Source organism: Scophthalmus maximus, chromosome 11 (genome assembly GCF_022379125.1).
Source record: "Scophthalmus maximus strain ysfricsl-2021 chromosome 11, ASM2237912v1, whole genome shotgun sequence".
NCBI classification, from domain to species: Eukaryota; Metazoa; Chordata; class Actinopteri; order Pleuronectiformes; family Scophthalmidae; genus Scophthalmus; species Scophthalmus maximus.
The window spans coordinates 12,065,910-12,087,289 of record NC_061525.1 but is presented as its reverse complement, the minus strand read 5'-3'; the positions used below and the strand labels follow the sequence as shown (position 1 = coordinate 12,087,289).

Genomic DNA, 21,380 nt, shown 5'->3' with positions numbered 1-21,380 from the left:
GTACAGGAATGATATCTTTTCCAGGTCAGTTATATATATATATATATATTAACACCGTGAAAGAACACATGGAATAAAAACAGAGGATTGCATTGTGGTGCACAGAGTGGACATGATCTGCTCTGCCTACCAGGACTTCCCTGTAGCTTGCCCTCTGGGATGATCTGCTCTGTGAAATGTGTGCCTCTGACTCTAAAGAAGAGTTTGTGCCTTCAGGGAAAGGTATTCTGACTTTGTACTGTGAAATAATAAATGAAGACGTGTTCTAAATCATTTAGCGACAACGCACCTCATTAGGGGAATAATATAGCCTTATGAATATGAACAGTGTGTTATGAAGACTCACATTCACCATTGGCAATATCATTTCACGAGGCATTTGTTCTTCTAATCAAACAGAAAGTTTCGATTTCATATTGCCTGCGGGCTGCTGCAGGTGATTCTTTTTGAGGATTTCCCACTGCAACAAAAGTGACAGTTTGATAAACCCAGTCAAATTTCTGAAGATGTGTGAAGTATAGACATGGTTCATAGACACTTGGAATCTCTTTCAACATGTTATTATCATCTGGGCTTTAAATTCAAACTGTTGGCGCAGAAAGTCAGTGATCCTGGTATGTTGCATAATCTCCCCTGTCAGTTTTGTTCATGCATCTCTGTTGAACTGCACAAGTTCATTTGGGTTTTGCTTTTGCAGTTACAAGCTACCACATTTGCCAATTATATTCAACAAGTATGTGCATATTTTGACAGAAGCATTTCAATTCCATGTGTGTCTAAACTACCAAAACCAATAATAAAACCAATGTTTTCTGATTTTCCTCTGTAATCATAGGCACTTCTGCCTCTCCATTTCAGCATCTGTTCTCATTCTCAGCACTCTCCAATGTTCATTATCTCATTCGTAACGTTTCCCCTCCCTCACACATATTTTCACATCTCTCTGCTACATATGAGTCTAGAGACGGGCCTTATGAATATTTACCAACAGAAGGTTACCAAGGGCAATCTGTTGCGATTTGTTCACTCCCACCCTGCTTCATGTGTATGCATATGTATGTCTGTTGGCTGCAAACTGTGTGTGTGTGTGTGTGTGTGTGTGTGTGTGTGTGTGCGCCTGCCTGCGTGTGTGTGTGTTTCAGTACACTGATTCTTCTCAAGGCAGGGTCAGGTATTTTTGATCGAGCCCCCATTCATCAGAGGTCTGAGCATGTCTGCCACGAGCAGAGTCTGACCTGCTATAAAACAATACAAAGTGTTTTAGCATTCTCATATCACATTTTCACAAGGGAAATTAATTTTTACTCACTCACATCCACATTTGACGTACATTAGCAGCTCTTTTCTCTGCGTTGTTCGGTAACTGACTGTACCTTCAATACTTGAGTAAGTATGTGTACTAGTAGAGCTGTGATCATACTGTTTTCACCCCCAGCAAGACATCAACATAAAACTGACAGGGTTGCAGCTACATTGCGCCACTCTGTCTGAGTGGCGTTAACAAGGGATTTTCTTCTATCCGTCACTTTTCAAAAAATCCCATTATTGTCCTAACAATGGAGTGACATTCGTCTGCGGAATGCAGCAGGGGGCATCATTGCTGAACTGGTTGTCAAGCTGACGGCTGGAGGACGACAAACACAGTAAACAGATTTCATTGAATGGCTTTTACTTAAGTGGGGGGTACAGTTGTACAATGTATGCTGAATGCTGAATTCGTACATTGTTTACATGGAGTAAACAATTTCTTCCACCAAAGAAAAACCACAACTAATAAATAAAAACTCAAAACATGAGTATACTGCAGCACTGTGCACTTTTAGTTCAGGAGGAATGCACTTCCTAATGTTGATGATATCCAGCTCTTGTTTCGAAGGAATTTTAATGCACTTATTGTAATTCACTTTAGACAACAGCTCCAGCCAAATAGTGCAGCATCATTCTCAGTCTCTGTTAATTCAAGGTTAAAAATGATAACCCATTTAGAGTGCACTCAATGTGCTGGGTGGGTGGGTGTAGTTGGCCAATTGTTAGGGCCTGTGACTGACAGGGCCCCCCCCAAAATATTAGAGCATTATTCATTTTTCAATATCATATTATCAACCAAACAGTATTAAAAAAAATGTTTTTTGTTTAAAAGTTTTTTATTTCTTCTTATTTTTTATTTTTACAAAAGTGAATATCCAGGAAGCCTCCGTGAGGCTCGACCCCCCCCCCCCCCCCCCCCCCCCCCCCTCTCTGTTTCCGAGAAATGGTTCGGTCCAGTTCCAAAAGCAGAGCAAACCATTCAGTGTAGAGGGAGGGGCGAAAATGTCAGCTAGCCAATCGCATGTAGCGTCTTGTCTCCAGCTTCTTGAGGGGAAGTCTGGACTTCCGCATATTAGAACTCAGTTTCTCCTGACATGAAGGTAGATGTCCGTGGGTGGTGGACATTACACCTTTCAGCTTAATCCACAGTGAAGTTGTCTACTTTGAGTCACTTGATATCTTCACAGACACAACTCTGTTTACAGTTCGCTCCCTATTTAGCAAATGCCGGCTAACTTTCAGCAAGCTAACTTTCAGCAAGCTAACCATGCTACATCAGCTGTTCGTGTGCCCTGCGTGGTGCCATGGTCAACAGCCCTGCTCCCACATGGGGGAGGAGGTGAGCGTCTCTGCGCCTGGTGACACTTCCTCTGGCGTTATTACATGGGGGCCTGTGGAAAAAGAGTTTATTTGGTTAAAAGAAGAAAAACAAAACAAGATCGAATCATTTTCAATTATAAGAATTCAAACAGCAATTATTCCTAATCTGTGTTTGAACGCATGGCAATTTTTTGTTGTTGAGTGACTCGGCCTGTATTAGAGACAGCCAATGTAAAAAGTATTTCAGTGTTTCCCCTACCATAGAATTGGGGGTGGGGGTCCCGCCCCTCCAACTGGAGCCCCACCCCCCCCTGAAAATTTTAATTAAAAATAAATAGATAAGTATATATATCTATATATATAGATATATATTTGGAGTATTTTACATATAATGGCGAGCAGAGGTCACTTTCCTTATACAACTTATTCCTCATTCCTGTATAAAAGACTGTGGATGAACATGATTTGTGAAACCTAACGAGCCCTAAGCCCAATCCCCCCTAAACCAGCAAACCTAGGGGAAACACTGGTATCACCTTAAAGGGGTCATATTATGCTCCAGGCACCTTTTCAGCCTGCCTCCACGTATATTTGGTTATCTGGGGTGTCTGCCAGCCCACGAAGAATGAAAAGAAAACAATGAGTCGTTGATTCGTGGTTTGGGTCTATCGTGCAGACGGTCTGTAAACGAGCCATTCACAGCCCGGGCGTCAAGTGACGTAAGTTGACTCCTGCTACTGGGGCGACCACGCCCCCAACCTGAGCAGCACCCCCCCCTTGGCTGCCGGCGTTCGGACGCGGCTCCCGGCTTGCGGCTGCCGGCGGTCGGTCGGGCTCCCGGCTGCCGGCGGTCGGTCGCGGCTCCCAGCTTGCGGCGGCTCCCGGCTGCCGGCGGTTCGGTCGCGGCTGCCGCGGCTGCTGGCGGTCGGTCGCGGCTCCCGGCTCCCGGCGGTCGGTCGCGGCTCCCGGCTGCCGGCGGTCGGTCGCGGCTGCCGGCGTTCGGTCGCGGCTTGCGGCTGCCGGCGGTCAGTCGCGGCTCCCGGCGAGAACGTGTTCTGGGCCTCCCGGGTCTCTACGTCGTGTATGTGCCTTGTTACGTGCGACTGTTGTCATGGCAGCAGACGCGGGGAGGAGCGAGGCGGAGCTTTGCGGAACACGAAGGGAGGGGGGCGAGGAGTGAGCAGGAAAGTACTGGAATCGACCGTAGTCTCACAGGGCTGTTTATACAGAAAGAGGAGGGGGCTGTGTGGCTTGATCCTTGAGGTGTTTTGACATGGAATGGCAAAGACATGTAGTTCACACACCTGAAAACCAATGTAACTTGTGTAAAAGGGGGCATAATATGGGCCCTTTAAAGTCATATGCCCAAGTTATGTCTGTCTCATGTTGTTGATGCAGACTGAAATGCGGTTGTCTGGTTTCTTATAGAGGGTAAACTCTGATCAAATTAGGAATTCCCCCGCAGGCAGAATGCTGCACTCATGCCTGCGCAGTTTAATATTTTCTGCGTGGCGTGGCCCAATAACTCATCTTTTCATGGGGCTGAAAATCACTAGCGGCACCCGAGTACACACGGCTGTGATTGCAGGGTTTTTAGGTATTAAAAGCTTTTAATGCCTGGGTTTAACATCAAGGCCTCTCTTGTATGCCGTTCATCCTCGCTATTTGTTGATGGGTACGTTCGGACTTTGCCAAACTCTAAAGATTTATTTTCGTCTTTGTCTTTCGTCTTTCATAACTTCCATGATCATTACTTGAGCTGCACTTGACATTTCATTGGTGTTGTGTGGAGGATGTTTCTCAGACAAAAAAAGCAACAACATTTAATTCAGGGTTGAAAACCATATTTTGGCATTTTCTTTCAGTCTCTAGCCTGAGCAGGGAACAAATTATTGGATACTCTTTAACAGATGTGTCTGTAAAGGTTTGCTGAATTTTGTGTTTGTTTGTTGCACAGAATAAGCAAAAATATCTGTTTTAAGTTAATGTTGTTCTAGGTACAGAGGTGATTTAATTTAGCTCTCATTTGCAACAGCATTAGATTCAAGAGTATCTTCATTGTCCCACAGAGTAAGGGATGTGTCTTGGATTATGTGCCCAGCCACAAAAAGGGGAAAACAAATGGAGGGTTATTGAGGCACCTAAACCACATTACACATATAGAAAATATACAAAATTGTCCAAAAAAAGCATACCAGGATTCTAAAAAAGGGCCCATATTGTTGATAGTGAAGGAACTGTTGATAGTCTGCATGTGAAGGAATATGAAAAACTTGTGAAAACTTGACCATTCTGCTTGGTGCGAGTCTCTGTCTGTGGGAACGGACTGATTATTACAGACAGACAACAAACCCCTCACCAGTCCCCACTCTGTGTCTCTCAGAGAGGGATGAGGAAATATGTGTTAAAATATAAATGGGTAAATATTATTTTGCTGTCAGACGCCCCGCTTGAAAAGGCTGTTCAACCTGCCACCAGAAAGTGGAATTTAAGCGTTTAATACTGCAGTTCAGATTACACCCAGGAACGCTCTCTTTAAATTGCAGTTTGAAATGCAGTGCTGTTGAGATGCTCAGTGCTACTGTGCTGTCATCACCAAACCGAGCCTTTATAATATTTCTGCCTCGAGCGATCAGAGATAATTGGAAATAGTTAAATTTAACCTTTTTGACTTTTCAGGATATCGGCATATGTGAAATCATGAACAGGAAACTAATGATATCCACTGCACAGAATGTTCCCTCTGTTTTCATATTCCTTTCATTTGCATGCAACATTATACAGAAGCCTAAAGGTTATATTTGTGACCCCTACTTTTGAATCTAACTTCAGCCAATTATCTACCTTAAATGAAGGACTAGAAGGTGCAATTAACACTTTTCTTTCTATGACTAAATTATATTTGATGCTGCAAGGCACCACTCAAATATTCCAGAGAGATACTTCCCAGAGCAGACTCTACATTCACTGATATCTAAATATCAGTTTTTAGTTTTTTTTCCATCTCTGGGCATGGTCATGTGACATTTTATTCCGATACATACTGTGCGCAAGGTTCAAATTTGTTGTTTAATGTGGCATTCAGTAATTCTGAATAAGACCACTATCACACAGAATTAGAAAGCGCCACTATGCCTACAGCTCAGGCGAGCTTTATAAAAACCCAACAACAACAACAACAACAATCGAAACCTAGGTGAACAAGAGTCCGGGCTTATAATAATTACAACAGCACCGACACCATCATTATGCATACGCCTAATCAATGGCCATTGCGCCTGAGGGGAGCTGCGGCATTGTTAATGAGCAGTTCCAATGACCAGTGAGCTCTCTCTGTGTGTGTGTGTGCGGTGGTTAGTGTTAATGTCTCCAATGAATAGATGTGGCGCTCGGCGCCCGTGGACACCTGCTGTTGTCATTAGTCCCAGAGAACAGACTTATCACCCTGCCTTTCAAATCTGAGCAGGGTTTTTAAGTGTCCCTCACAGTCTAGGACCCCTCATCAGTTGGAGTACATTAGCGCTCAGGGTTATTACCTGCTTGTCTACATATATGCTTCCCTTAAGGAGGGGAAAAAAAAAGGCACGGAAAAACTCCTTTTATTGATTTTAATGCTGCTCTCTTTCCCGCTGAGCGCCGACCGCCCGGAGGAGTAGCTTTAACTTAGCTTCACATTCTCAGCAGACCTACAGTGGGAAGTGGAGCATGAATGACTTTGCTGCCTGCGTGGACAAACAAGCACACGTATCCTGGCACATTCACTCTCACCACCACCTGTTGCCTTCCACTTTGTCTATACCTTCCTCCGCTCCCTTTCCCTTCCTTTGCCAAGCTCACTGATTAAATCATCCTCGAAAGAATTTCAACAATCAATGCTCAGTGAATCCTACTTCCTACTTGTTCCCATGGCTACTGGAAGACAGAGAACAATCTGTGGTAGATGTAGGTTTTTTTTTTTTCTTCTTAACTGGTCTGACTCCATCTTGCTCCAGCATCATCACATGTCCTGATCATAATGGATGAACATGAACATGTTTTGGTGAAAGAGAGGATTCTTGTTGGGTTGGATTTGGAGCATGATAGGGCACTGCAAGACTGAGAGGAAGAGGGGGATACAGAGAACATGACAAATCTGATAGAAAAAAAAAAGGCTAGTTGTTGAAAGACTGAGTATCAGGGGTTGCCAGTGCAATGGTTGCGCTGCAGGACTCAGCTGTGAGCTGCTGATTTACAGGGCCTGAAGGACAGCCACAGCCTTCCACCCACTCTGTCACCATGGGAGACGGTGGAGAGGAGGTCTCGTCTCCTTTGCTGCCTCACCCTCGGTCTCTCTCTCTCTCCTTTACAGTACTCATCCCTCTGTTTCTCTCTCTTCCTCCGTCTCTGATCTTCTCTGTCTGTCAACCCTCTCTTTCTTGAGCTCCAATTATCATTCTGAATCAGCCGACTAAATAACAGTAGCCTGCAGGAAGGGGAATAGTGGTGAAAATTGAAATAATTACGCCAGAGGGGACCAGTCAGTCTTTTTCCCTGTCTCTCTGCCTGCATGCATGTGTGCACACACACGACCCATGTCAATGGCCTGTCCAGCTGCACCTCCCTTGTTGGTATTGTGACTGAAATGTGTGTTATCAAATAGCTGCAGGCCTCAGTGCACTGGCAGTAGCAATGGAGAAAAGGAAATAAACCACAAACAGGAACTATAGCCTGTTTCCAGGAACCTCGAAATCACCCCCCTACACTCTCACACACACACACACACACACACACACACACACACACACACACACTGTATCTGTATCCGTCTCTATTCCCTCCTACAACCCCCCACCGCCACTCTATCTTTATCTCAGGAGACAGAAGCAACAGTTATCAATCACGTGATCACACGAGTCTAGTCTGCGTTAGCCACTAGACGCTGTAGAGGTAAGTAGAATGAGCCCAGTTGGTAAAACATTGTTTTGTTCTGTTTCTGTTCCGCTCATTTCACTATTTTAATAGAATACACAGAGGGAGCGCCAGGAGAGCTCCAGGAGTGAGGAAGAGGCGGAGGGGAGAGGGAGGCTGTTGCCACGGCAACCAGAGCCGCGGTGGTCGTCATCATGAGGCTTCTTCTGCATTGTGTGTGAGTTCACCCTCCTCTCTCCAGACAGGGCGAGAGGACATCCCCCTCCAACGCTGTGCCAACAGAGAGAGGAAGAGAGAGAAGAGCGAGCGACACTCACAGTAGAGAGAACGAGAGGGGAGCGAAAGAGAGAGACTGAAACCCCATAATGCACTGCACGCTGCAGGGCTGAAGTCGTGTAGATTCATCAGTTCCTGCTCGTGGGGATTGTGTGTTAGCGCACACACGCACACACACACTCCCATACGCCCGGACCGAGTGCGAGAGACATACACAGTCAACCAGGCAGGTAAGACGGCTTTTCTCTGACCGAGTGGACAGCGACTGGCTTTACCAGATCATCTGTTTATTTGTCTTTCCGCCTCTTGAGAGGAGCAGAGTGGAGTTTTGCTCTACACAGACGACAGGGTGTTATTAATATTTGACGTCTTATGATTTTGACAACTTACCCTCCTGTTGCTAGTGATTCTTTTTTTGTTTTGGAAATATTGTTTGAGATTGTCTAAAGGCGAAAATACATTTTGGAGAGGAGATTTGAAAAAGCTTATTGGCATGTGGAAATAGCTGTTTCAGTGTCTTTTTTTTTCTTCTTCAGAATACAGATACAGTTTAACTGTAGCAAATTAGGATATTCCATACCGATTGCTGGTGTACGCTGCATCTTTTAGGAAAGGATCAATTCTTTTGGTATTGTGTTCACTTTGTGATTCTCATGGCTGTAGTCCAGCATGATGTTTATGAAAAGTTTGATTTTTAAGATAGTAATAGGTAATAGGAACAGCAATAGGAATTCAACAGTTATATTTTGTATTTATTTTTATGAGGACAAACACTGATAAGGTGTTTTACGACTACGTTTCATAAGCTCTTTGTGATGAAAATAAAAGTTACAGTAGCTGGTTCCACAACACTACAGATTCTTATACAATACTTATACCATAAAAACAGCCTCCTTTCGAGATATCTACACGTTGTGTGAAATGACAGTGGTGCATGCTCATAGGCGGGTAATAGCATGGCTCCACCATTATGGGTCATTTTGTGGTTTAACGGTCGGTGGGGCTTGTGATCATATTTTTTGCGCCAGAAACCCAGACAGTCTGGAAAGCATGTCTGCGGCAGCGTAAAACTTATTTCCTCAGGACAGGGACCCTGTTGTGAACTCAAGTGTCAACACTGTCATGTGGAAATACAGCAGAAACAGAAACAGGTTAGAAATGAGAGTCTCTTAATTTCCACAGGACATCCTTTAAATGTCAGATATACATGCTGATTGCTGAAGAGAACCGAAAGAAAAACACAAGTTGCATTATTTAAAATCTAGCTTTTAAATAAAATCCAGCTCAAAGTAATTATATTCATATTATGCCTCAACACATGGGAGCCTCTAAGCAGCTGTCAGACTGTTTTATGTGTATGTCTTGCATCTTTTGACAGCGTGTATAATGTAGACATGGAAAGTTGTACTGTATATGCTGAACACTGTGACAGACTTTGCAAAAGAGCTTTCATGGTGTACGGGATGAAATGGCAAAAAAAAGGCATCAGACCAAAAATAAATATCTACTGGATATTCAGTTTTTCTCCTTTTTGCAGACATCTGCTCTTCCCCTGCAGAATTCCACCTGTCAAAACTCCTAATGGAGAGGCTCCTCTTTCTCATTACGGTCGCTTTCATTACCTCACTATTTGTCACTATCAGTATCGTCACCTGATTCGCCAGACACCGATGTGACAGTAGCATCTTTATCTCTGCCTCCTCTCTGTAATAATTCAGTGTTGGTGTGCTGGAGACTCAAAGCTGTTCTCCCAAAAAACTCAAAAACTCTCTGTGTATGCATATGCGTCTATATACCATAGTCATCTGGGTAAATAGGGTGTTCTTGAAAGTTTGTGTCTTTCAGTGAGCTGCACGATTGGAGCAGAGAGATACTGTGAGAGGAGGGTTTTTAATGCTGGCTCAAGGAGATCACAAGATTAAATCCAGCAGGCTTCTGTGTAACAGTGCTCATTTCAGAAGTATTTCAGAAGGGTGTTTTTTTTACAATGGTAATTCATTTATTCCACCACTGGTCTGTTATAGTTGTCAGATTCCAACATTTTCCACTGAGGTCACATCCGGGGGCCCCTGAATACGCTGGTACCCGCACAGAGAGCTTCTCAAACTGAGGAGAAAAAGGCGCAGAGGCTCTGCAAGGTCGGGCAGTTTTAAAAGACTCAAATAGCTGCTGTTGTTTGAAGATGATTGGTTTCATGATTTAACCTTAGATGCTCAACAATAGAGCGGAGGTCTGTGATGATTGTCGAAAAACCTCTCAGACACACACCGGTTCACTCGGTGCTGGATTTTCCATTCAGTAAGATCTGCAAGGTTTTCCAATAGATATTTTTTCGCTCTCTGTCCAGCTCTGGCTTTGCTTAGAAGCATGATTTATGGATCCAGATTTCCTCTTTCCAACTTTATCTCTGCCTGTATCTGTTTTCCCCTAATTTCTCTCTTAATTCATGGAATTATATTCATGGTCATGGAACCGTGGCCTTGTTTTTGTATGATCAGAATGAGCGCGAATGTGATTGATGATGGCTCGTGCTCGTATCCGTCTCTCCTATAGGGGACCAATATAACTGTGGATGTTGTTGTTTTTCTAGCGCCATTACACTGTGCAATCAACCTGCAGTTTACCTCAGCTCCACAAACCTTTTAGCCTTTTTTAACTTCTTGTTTTGGTTTGCTGGCCTGCAAAAGGAAACGTGACAAAATGATTTAAAAAATGAAAAAAATTAGACAAATTTAGTGGCGAGCTGGTGAACATTGGGGCGCATTTAACGGTGAGCCAGATATTTTACTCTGGAGTTGGTGGACCAAACCAGAGTGAATTATACCAGAGGCATGACTTCATATTACTGACAAGTTCACCATAACACGACTTTAAGGGAAAAAAATGTCAGTGTTGTGTTGTGACAGCTTGTTCCCTCTTTTCACATGTGGCAATGAATGCAAGATAACTTCTTAAGGAAATGTGGGAAAGCAGTTGACTTACTCAAGTGTCCACGAGGAAGGTACTACATCTGTATCTGACATCTTTGCGCTAAATGAGGCACCTGAAAAATATTTCCAGAGCACAACTCAGGCATACCCTTTTTTTCTAGACTCCAAACAATCACAATCCAACTTGTACACACTCGGGAAACACCTTGATCCCTTTCCCTGTACTTCTGAAAAATTACTGCAGGGCCTTTTTTGGGCACACATCAAATCATACTTCCATATCACTTGTGTCGGTAGTGCGTTGCTCTGGCCCTATGAATGAAATGATAAATATTTATAGAAGCTGGAGCTTAACATTAACACTAAGAGCAGCACAGAGATCCATCATAGGTTCCTTTCAGAGCAGGCTGCTGTTCAATCAACACCTTTCACGCACGCACACACACACACACACACACACACACGCCGATACGGTGATAAATTCAAAAACACGCTGATATATCGCAGCCAAGTCGGTGATGTAGCTCTGAGTCACTTGGTAACACCCACATGACACCATACACACACACGCCCCCGCAGACACACACCACCACACCATGCGCTCACACGTGCTCAGCTCGACACGCATGCACCTGACGTAGTGTTTGATGGAGTTAGACGCCATGGCAACAGAGCTGTGACTCTTGCTGTCCTGTGAGTGGACTGTAGCTGTGGAGGAGGGAGGAGAAAGCTATCATGTAGCACTGCTACATTCTCTGCTTTCCCTCTTTTTTTTTTTTTCCAGCTTCACCACAACTGCAATCTGCATGCCGCATTTTTTTTCTTGTTTTTTTTCCAGTGCAAGATAAAGGCTGTGAATAGAAAACAAGATAAATAAATACCTCAACCAGGCGAGGCAGAAGAGAGGTCAGCGGGCATGTGTTATTTAAGCCTTTGATTGCACAAAACCTCACACATGATGAGAGGGAGTGTCGCTGATTCTTACAGCATCAACCAGCAACAGCACTCTGCATGGCGTTTTTATTTTTTGTCCTATTATTTTTATCTTGCCCGTCTTCTCCCTGCAGTTCCCTGCTTCAATCCCAAACAGAAAGGTTTAACTCCTCTCTGTTTCAGTTTACTGTTTAATTTCATTTGCCTTTTTTCTTTACCCATTTCTCTGCACCTGTGAGTCATGCTTTGTGGAGGTAGTAGCACAGAGAAGCAGAGCAGAGAGAGAGGTTTAGAGAAAGGGAGCAGGCAGGTGGACAGGTCTCGCAAACAGCATCTGTATGAGATTTACAGCCTGCAGATGCAGATGGTGGAGAGAGACGGGGAGGAGGAAAAGAGGGAGAGTGTTTTGCTGGAACCGTGCAGGTGAATTGCATTTTTTTGTGTGTCTCCCGTAGCATTTTGTCGGCATTTGTTAACATACAAACATGCGCGCAGATGCACGCACTCTCTCGCGGAGTGTGAAATTACGGGGAACGTGGATGTTGACAGTAGAAGTTTGCCTGAGTTGAGTTCCCCGGCGTCGCCCTCCCTTCCTCTTCCCCTCTCCTCCCGCTTGAGCATACGATCCAAGCGTGAGCTGTGAAAGGTGAACTTGCAGCCTGCTGTGGATAAATTATGTGTGACATGTTTAGCTGTGCTGCCTTATATGGAGACTGGTGTATCTGAATACAGTAGGACTCTGCCAAGAGAAGGAGCGAGGGAGCGAGGGACAGGGAGGGAAGGAGGAAGAGGAGGAGGAGGAGGAAGGAAGGAAAAGAGGCAGGGGAGGGAGAAAGCAAAGGAAAAAGGGAGGGAGGAGGGTGATGAAGGGAATGAAAGAGAGGAGTGCCGCGAAGCAAGCATGAGGTTTTCACTTTCCATTCTCCCCTCAGCAGCAGTCAGATGAGTCCTTGCACAGATACAGTAAGTCTTTGCTGTTAAGTCTGTGTTTGTGTGTGTGTGTGTGTGTGTGTGTGTGTGTGTGGGAGTGTGTGAGATACTTTGTGTGTTTAGACGCAAAGACTTTGAAAATGTCCCGGCTTAAATTTGCTGCCTTGTCCTGCTACAGCGCTTAACAATTTGTAATCACCATCCGAACATTGTGTTGATGTGTGTTTCAGTAAGTTGCCGTATATGTCTGTTTATAAGTAGGGTGTTCGTGTGTGGGTGCATGTTTGTTTGGATGTGTGTGTACATACGCAGATGCGGAAAAGAGCTGAGGAGACCTAATAATGGGTGACGCTAGTGTTTAATGTTCCGCAGAATAGTTACGACACACACACACACACACACAGACACACACATACACGCACACACGCACACACACACACACACGCACACACATACACACACGCACACACATACACGCACACAAAAACACACACACAAAAACACACACACACACTCTGACACTTATTCCCTTTTCAGGCAGACTACTCTCTGTCTCTCTCCAAAACTAAATATGCACTCAAGTTTATGGATGAATGAATGAATGAATGAAAACACAAACACACACCCCGACTCACAGGCCTACACTCCTCCACTGTAATGACAGTGCTGCTGTTGTTTATACTACAGTAACCCAAGCTGTCTGCAACACACACATGTTGACACACACACACACACACACACGCACATTGAAATTTGCAATTTTTGAAGAGCTTAGTAATCTTTCCTAAGTAGATGCAGTTATATTTCTGTCTGTGAGCGATATTGGCTGGTGATTGGATGGGACCAACTACTGTCATTTAAGATATATTAGACATAACCTTAATGACTAAGGCTACACTTTCTGTATTTACGCAATATAATTGAAAAACCTCACAGTGGTTTGTTGGAAAACTTTTAATTCTACACTGTAACACAGTGTGACAGAAAACTGAAGGTATAAAAAAGGAAGAACCTCAATTTTAGTAGAAAACGCCATGTTGCCTGAATATTGATGGGGGCCCCACCTACTAATATGTGTGTTAGAGGAAACATTGTATTTTACGTACCCGTTTATTTTTGTTCGATTTCTGTATTTACCAAACTTTAAACTGATGCTGTAACATCACTGTATCTTTCTTCATTTCCTGTGTTATTCGGAGTACAGGACCTCTTCTCACCCTCTAATCTCAACACGTCTGCCTCTCTTCACAGATTTACTTCCTCACCGCTCTCGGTCTTTGTCTCTCTCCCTGCAGCTTTCTGTTCTTTTTCTCTTTTTTTCTGTATCTTTATGGCTCACTCCGCGTTTCTCTTTCAGTGTCTGACTCTCAGTGGGTTGAAAAAAAGCTTCTCTGCAGATCAGAGCAGGCAGATCTACAAGGTCATTAGAGTATAGAACAGCCAGAGCACAGAGGCACTCAGATACATACTTAATTTCACAGCACACACCACTCTGACTACGTGACAGAAGAAAGACACTCCAGCTGAGTGGGAGAGAATCCATGGTTACCTGCAAATGACTGTTCTATTTGCACGGATCCAAATTTGGAAATTGGATTCTTCAATGAATTTGGGCTCTTTTTGGCTCCTCCCCTACCTTCTCGTTTCATCCCTCAACTAATCTGTCCTTTAGAAGTGATGTCATCTCCCTGCTGTCCTCAGCAGGCACAGGGCAGGTCTGTAGAATACAGATGAGCAGTTTGTATGAGGGGAGAACATTTGAATATTTGTGTGTATGTGCATAATGACATGAGCACACCCGTACCCAGATTTACATGATTCAATTATCAAGATAAAAAAAAAAGGGGGGGATGTTTTGATCAAGGTGAAGGCCTGACAACGTGAATTGAAATGACTTTGAGTCCCGAGCCTAGAGAAATTCAACAAAGCGCATATAACTGACAGATAGAAGGTCGGTCACTCAGACAAATGGTTGGGGGGAGTCCTACGAGGCCATTTGGCAAGTGGCGAAATCACAGTGAGTCAGTCAATGGTGTATGATTGCTGTTTCCCCTGCAGTCTGCAAAGCTGTCACTGGACTAATGCACACAAGTGGAAGATGTAATCTATAGTAAATACAGTTGGCTCCATGGAGGAGCCCTGTGTGATTTCCGCAGATTAAGGTGTCAAACTGAATCACTGGTCACAGACATCTGAAGAGTACAGATTATCCCATGTTTGGCCAAATGCTGCTCTGACGGCAAGTCTGGGATTCTGCACTGCAATATGTGTGTGTGTTTTTGGGGGGGGGGGGGCTTTCAGCCTCTAATCAGTGATCATCTAGCTGTTTCTGATTGGTCTCCCGTCAAGGATTTTGCACTGGGCGAGTTTGTCATATTCTTATCTCGCTGTACTTTCTGTATCGCTCTGAAATCCTCTCTTTTGCTGCTCCCATCTCATTATATGCTGAATATCTCCCCACTGTCTTTCTGAGGCCATGCTACCTGTCCCTCTTGTCTGTCTACCTGTCTGTCTATCTGTCTGTCAGTCTGTGTTTCTTTTTGTTTTCATCATTCCCTGGTTCACCTGTGTGCCTGCTCTGTCTGTGCAGGTGTGTGTGTGTGTGTGTGTGTTTGTGTTTCCCAATTTGTATGACTGATATAGGCCACTGTGCTTGAAATGCCACATGCAGAGGTGGTACAAGGTAGCATTTTGTTTTCAAAGTGGGAGACTTTGAAAACAACAGGGATCTGTCTGGGATCTGTCTGCCTCCGTCCCACCTATTGCATCTATATGCCTCGCACCTCTCCTTTTTATTACTCACTGTTTATATCCTACCCTGTCTGTCTGTGCCAGTGACTCTTCGTCTCATGCTTGCTTTTTCCAGCGCGACCCCCCACCCCCCACACACACCTCCTCCATTGCTATTCCTGAGAGGAGCAGACTAGTCTGGCGGTGGGTTGGTTTATGTCCATGAACTTGATGACACCCTCCTCTGCCACTGCATTACACCACACTGGCACAACCACAGCCAGCCATGCTGCAGTGAGGAATCAAGTGACAAAAAATACCTGTGTAGATGAACATAATGTATGCACATATGCACAGTACACATAACCATGTATTCAAACACTTATTATCTCACATCCCTATTCATGTGGGTGTCTACTATAACTGCCTCATCCCCTATCTCCACGCATGTCAGGCTGTTTAAACACTTGCACTGATAACTGTGCAGACGACAGCTTGCACACGTGCCACTTGACTGCCCTCGTCGCCTCCCCTCCCCTCTGTTTGTCTTACAGCTGAAGGAGGGGGGGTCGTAGATTGTGCGTGTTAATGTGTGCTCTTGCACGCTCACAAGAGAGATGGTTGATGCTGTGAATATGCATACATATTACTCATATGGCTGTGACCTGAATATCAATGCACTGACTGACCTTCCATTCATGTCTCTGTAACTGTGTATCTGTAGATGAAGAAAATCTGTTGTCTCATGGTTTGTGGTCAATGCTAGGGAATGGAACGGAGTCTCAGATTACCCTGATGGTACAATCTGTTGAATTTTCATTATGGAGTGTCATCTCAGAATGACCGGTAGTCAGCTGATGACTGTCGGTTCAAATCTCAAGCTTGCATGGGTAGGGACCAAGCATTTCTTGAACAGGAATCATGTGTGAGCCCTATTAATGCTGTTGTCCCCTCGGCAAGGTATTTGAGCTCATTAATGTCACAGACAGGTCCTTCACTCAGTGAGTAAATTAAGATGTAAGAAAAAAAAGGTCTCACTGTGTCACATGTATATGTGAATTTATGGAGACCAAAATGCAATATATTTGGCAAAAGCAGCTTCCATTATTCATTGCCATGTGACTTATTAAGCCACGTCTCCATCCTAAATTAATATATGTCATTTGTTATGACAATTATGTCAATCTTGCAAATCTGAAATATCACTTTATTATTATATTCGATGATTTAAGCTGGATACATAGCCAGGTAGCACAAGAGCCATGCTTGCAACCAGCCCTATATTTTTGTATGTTTACTCAACATATATGCTGGAGCATGATAATATAACCTGAATGGCAACTTTTACGATCACTGGTAAAGATCTGTCAACCCCACAGTAGCTGAAATAAAAAACTGAAGCTAGTATATGTCACAGTAGCCTAATATACAATAATATTGCACCAAGATAGCATAAAACATAAAAAGTCATAAATTATATATAGTGTTAATCACCCAGGTCCAAAAGAAATAGGCAAAGGTCCCAACTGTAGAATATGAGGCAGATTCCAGACCAAAAACACGGTCTTTACTTGCAGGAGGTTCGGTACACAGGAGTCAGTTCTTAAAAAAGGCAGAGGTGTCAATAACGTCATACACAAAGACGCTAAACTGGGGCTAACAAGACAAACTGGCAGATACAAGAGGGAAACACATTGGCTGTGTCTGAAATCACCCCCTACTCACTATATAGTGAGCCATTTTGTAGTCCTGTGCGAATGCTTCGTTCAATTGATTATACCCTTAATAGTGCTCTCACTGTATCCCACGATGTATCGTGGAAAGTAGTGTATGAGTGGGTGATTTCGGACACACATTAGGGCAGGTGCATCTACTAAAGGAGGTGGGGAAACAAGAGGAAGTGAGGTGACCAACAACGAAACTGGATGTGCATGTCAAAAAAAAACATGAGACAACACCTGGGATAACAAAAGGTAATTTAACAAAAGCTGAGATAAGACAGCCACAGAATGAACACAGAAAGTCAAATGACGATATATCAAGAGTCCTTTCAAGAGTTCTTAAAGTAGGCAAGATCATGCAACTGTTTTGTATTATAAAGTACTCAATTGTTAGATTTGTTGAAAAAGCAGAAAAGCAAGCAAAAAATAAACTTACAAAGCTAAGTGATATTACTCTTTAATAGACCATATCAAAGATAATTCTTTCTTTTGCTGCATTTAATGTTCCTGTACTGTTTCCCCAGGCATTTGTATCCCATTGTCTGTCCGTGTTCTAAGCTACAGCAAACAGGTTTATAGTGTTGTACTGAATAGAAATTAGTAATTTTAACAAATGAGGTAAGAGCCATTCAAAAATGTCGGATGTAGGAAGGCGTCTCGTTTAGAACAAACTGGTAAACTCAGAATCGTGAGACAGATATGTGTCAAACTTTTTTTTTCCTTTCATTGTTGGTCACCTCTACATTAATCTTACAGTCACTAAGAGTTTAAACACGAAAGATGGTACTTAAATCAATGTAAGTAATTTTTTTTCTTAATGTGTCTGGATAAGTGGTTGACTAAAGCAATCGTGACATTGTTGCTTTCTATTGCACCACGTTAACTATACCTGCTTCAGCCTTATTAAAGGACAATCTATGAGTCTAGTGTGCAATTCTCTTCAGATTTTATATCGGGCATTTGAAACCTTTGGCTGATTTCAACCGTGCCGTGGTGGAATCAGGCTATCCGTGACACCATCCTCTACTTTATACTTGCCTTTAGCATGGCTTCTGTAGTTGCCGTGGCGAGGATGACCTTGCACCACATTACTGTGGTACTGCAGCATAAGGTGTAGTGTGTGAACGAAGAACAAGAGGGGAGACCGCGAGAAGGAGAGACAGAGGGGGCTGAGACGATGGGTGAAAAAAAATTCAGGACAGCTACTATTAAAAGATGAGCCACGTTCACAAAGTTGTTTATGTCACATGACACTTGGAGTGCAACTTAGCAGAAGGCGAGCAGATTTCTAAGAGGGAAGGAGGGATTTGGGGAGAGAATATATGGGAAACACTGACGCATACTCAAAAGAGAAATATAGAAATAGAAAAGGAGAACAAGTGGTGATTAGAGAAAGATAAATGAAGAGAGATGAGAAATGTCAAGATGGTCTCACAGTGTAGCGCCAGCAGTGCTTTGAAACTGAACAGAAATCTACTTTTTCCTTCTCTTCTCACTCCGATTCCTTCTTTTCATATCCGCCAATACTGGCAACTTTTTTCTTCCAACTTTTACTAATTGCTCCTGTTTGCCTCCCATCACTCCTCCTCCAACATCTATCTTTCCCCCTGTCACCACCTCTGATCGCCTTTACTCTATTTGTCTATGACAGCACGCTCCGCCTCGCAGCCCACCCCCTTCTCCCTGTTGCTCCTTTCAGTAAAAAGGGCAGCGCAGGTCGTATATAGATGATATCCTGGTCAGCCGGTGATGCGGTGTAATATGAAGCTTCCAGCATTTTGCTGCTGCAGTCAGCGCCCTTTAACCTTTTGAACGATTGAATTTCCCCTCCCTTCCTTTATCTTTCCTTCTCTATTTCTGTCTTTTTCTTTTTGGAAGGTGCTCATACCACTAACTTTAATTGGCTGTATAAAACTGCAGCTAGATTTTCATTGATGTATAACAATGTCTGTGTCACTAATTGTCCCAATATTCTAAGTTAGAGAGCATGGAAATATGATTCAGCCCTTCACAGAACTGGTTACATTTAAGGAATGTCTGAACCGTCAACCTCCCGTCTAAACAAACAAGACCTTCTTATTTCTAGACTCCAAGGCACTTTCACAGATCAAGGTTTACACTGTGCCTTCGTGGGGAATTGTGTTCTGAAATAAATTGTTTCCTCTTATTTTCCTGAAGGTTATGACCAATGCTTTTTGCTTCTCTGTCTTTTGTGTTTCAAAGGTCAGCTACAGGAAATCAAACATTCAGGGGATTGTTTTCTTGCCTTCTATTCTTCACCTTCCTTTATTTTTTTCCTTCTCTGGAAGTTATACAAGGTGAATAACTGTTTTCTATCTCTGGCACCAGTTTACTCAATTTTTTCCCTCATTCTTTCTACCTGTATATTGCTCTCAGATGTAGGGATGACAATGGCTGACTGTGTAGCTTTGCCTGAGCAAACTCAACCCTAACCCAGCTGAAGTTGGTCAGCAGTGAGGCAAACCGTTTATTAGAGTTTATTTGAGTCTGTATGTGTGTGTCCATCCATCATCTATCCAGCTTGACCCTTTAAGGGGTTGCAGGGGGGTGCGGCCAATCCCAGCTAACATTGGGTGAGAGGCGGGGTTCACCCTGGACAGGTCACCAGCCCATCACAGGGCCAACATAAAGAGACACACAACCATTCACACTCCCACTTATGGTCAATTTAGACTTTCCAATCAACCTCACCCCATCGTGGACTGTGTGAGGAAGCCAGAGTACCTGGAGCAAACCCACACAGATACTAGGAGAACATAAAAAACTACATGCAAACTCCACACAGAAAGGCCCTGGATGGTTGATTGGTCGGAACCACGACCTTCTTGCTGTGTGATGACAGTGCAAACTGTTTCGCCTGTATTCGTGTATATACCGAATATTTGTGTTAGGGGAACTGAGGTGTTATGCAATCGGTGGGCACGTAATATCCCCAGCCTTATCCACCTCTCCACTCCAACTTATTTCCTTGGTTGATCTGATGGTGTAATAATATCTCCTGCCTCTGGCTACGGGAAATGGCCAAATGCATTATTCACATATGCTAAGATACTTATTGATGACTTCTTAATTTATATATTTCCTCAACGCCAGAGTCATTTTTCATATTATTCTACCCCTTACTTTTAATCCTCTGTTTTGACGTGAGCCTGGTCTAATGAGCCACACTCACTCCCGGCTTATGAATGTGTTTTACTTTTCATTGTTGAACTGGGGCTAATAATACATGTAGGTGGAGCCCCATTCATTAAATCTACCTTATTTGATATTATATCTCATGGCTGTTCATTTAGTCACAGCTGTATCCACAGGGGTATTACACAAGTGCTATATGAAAATCCCCAGAAAGCATAACTCCTTTAAGAAAACAGGCATGGCATTGCCTTTAAGGGCAGTGAGCGATTTTGGAGAAAGCTTATTTCTCTCTTTATTATTGTTAATGGTTTGACCGCCCTGGCCGGGTTTCAAACCCTGCATCCTTGGGTATGGGAGACAGATGCGCTAACCACGAGGCAAAAACCCCTGAGTTCTAGCGTCTGTCGCTAACACATCTCTTAAGGTGTCAGGGAGTGATGTTTACAAACTTCACACACGTTGTGTGGTACCACACCTTTTTTTAAATTTAGAGAGCCGACAGCAATGCGGAAATATTAGCAGATTTTTTTCACAAAAAGTGTATTGGATAGAAATCGCTTACTGCCCCTTTAGGACTCTTGAGAAAGTTGGTGGCTTCTTCCTCTGGTTCGTGGGCTTAGTGGGGGTCACCTCACAGTTCTGGCTGGAAAAAGGAACACTATTGTCTGCAATTAAAACAAATGCTTACACGAGTCCGGCTGCTGAAATGTTTTTGGAGTAACTGAGGAACTGACTCACTTAATGGGGAAAGCAGGTGACATTAGTGCTTTCTACTAAATTACAACCAATAGCTGGATCAAGTAACAAGTCTAAATTGGTAGTCCTACCTTTTTGCTGACTTTTCTTCAAGCCCTCTGCGTGTGATGTCTATCTCTATAAAGGACAGAAGTTGTTTTGTCTTACTCAGGGTGCCCACAGACAGCAACAATGTGTCCTCAATTTAGCATTCTCTGTGATATCAGGGGAATCCCCATTCCAAATTATAAGCATGAATCGGTTTTTGATGATGATCATAGACCCAGACTTCCAAATCATGCGTTGGCTTTTTTTGCACAACCCCTACTGTACCATAACATCCACTAGGACTGTAAGCTGTCGGCCAAAACTGAAGTAAGATGGATCAAACTCTGTGCACTGTGTTATTACATGCTTGTAGCAGTTTGAATAA

At 43.5% G+C, this 21,380-nt stretch overlaps 1 protein-coding gene across 9 annotated transcripts in view; it reads left to right on the top strand.

Moving 5' to 3' along the window:
* Nucleotides 1–7,409: 7,409 nt before the first annotated feature.
* The window catches only part of LOC118299239 (muscleblind-like protein 1), a 54,004-nt gene continuing 40,033 nt past the window's right edge, over nucleotides 7,410–21,380 (top strand). For 3 of the 9 annotated variants that reach the window (XM_035622783.2, XM_047335638.1, XM_035622785.2), the window contains exons 1-2: nucleotides 7,410–7,554; nucleotides 7,630–8,042. The gene's annotated coding sequence lies outside the window, so the exon portion shown is untranslated. Of the gene's footprint in view, nucleotides 7,555–7,629; nucleotides 8,043–12,504; nucleotides 12,639–21,380 lie in introns of those variants that run through there. The other 6 variants (XM_035622788.2, XM_035622784.2, XM_035622789.2 and 3 more) reach the window with 5 other exon arrangements.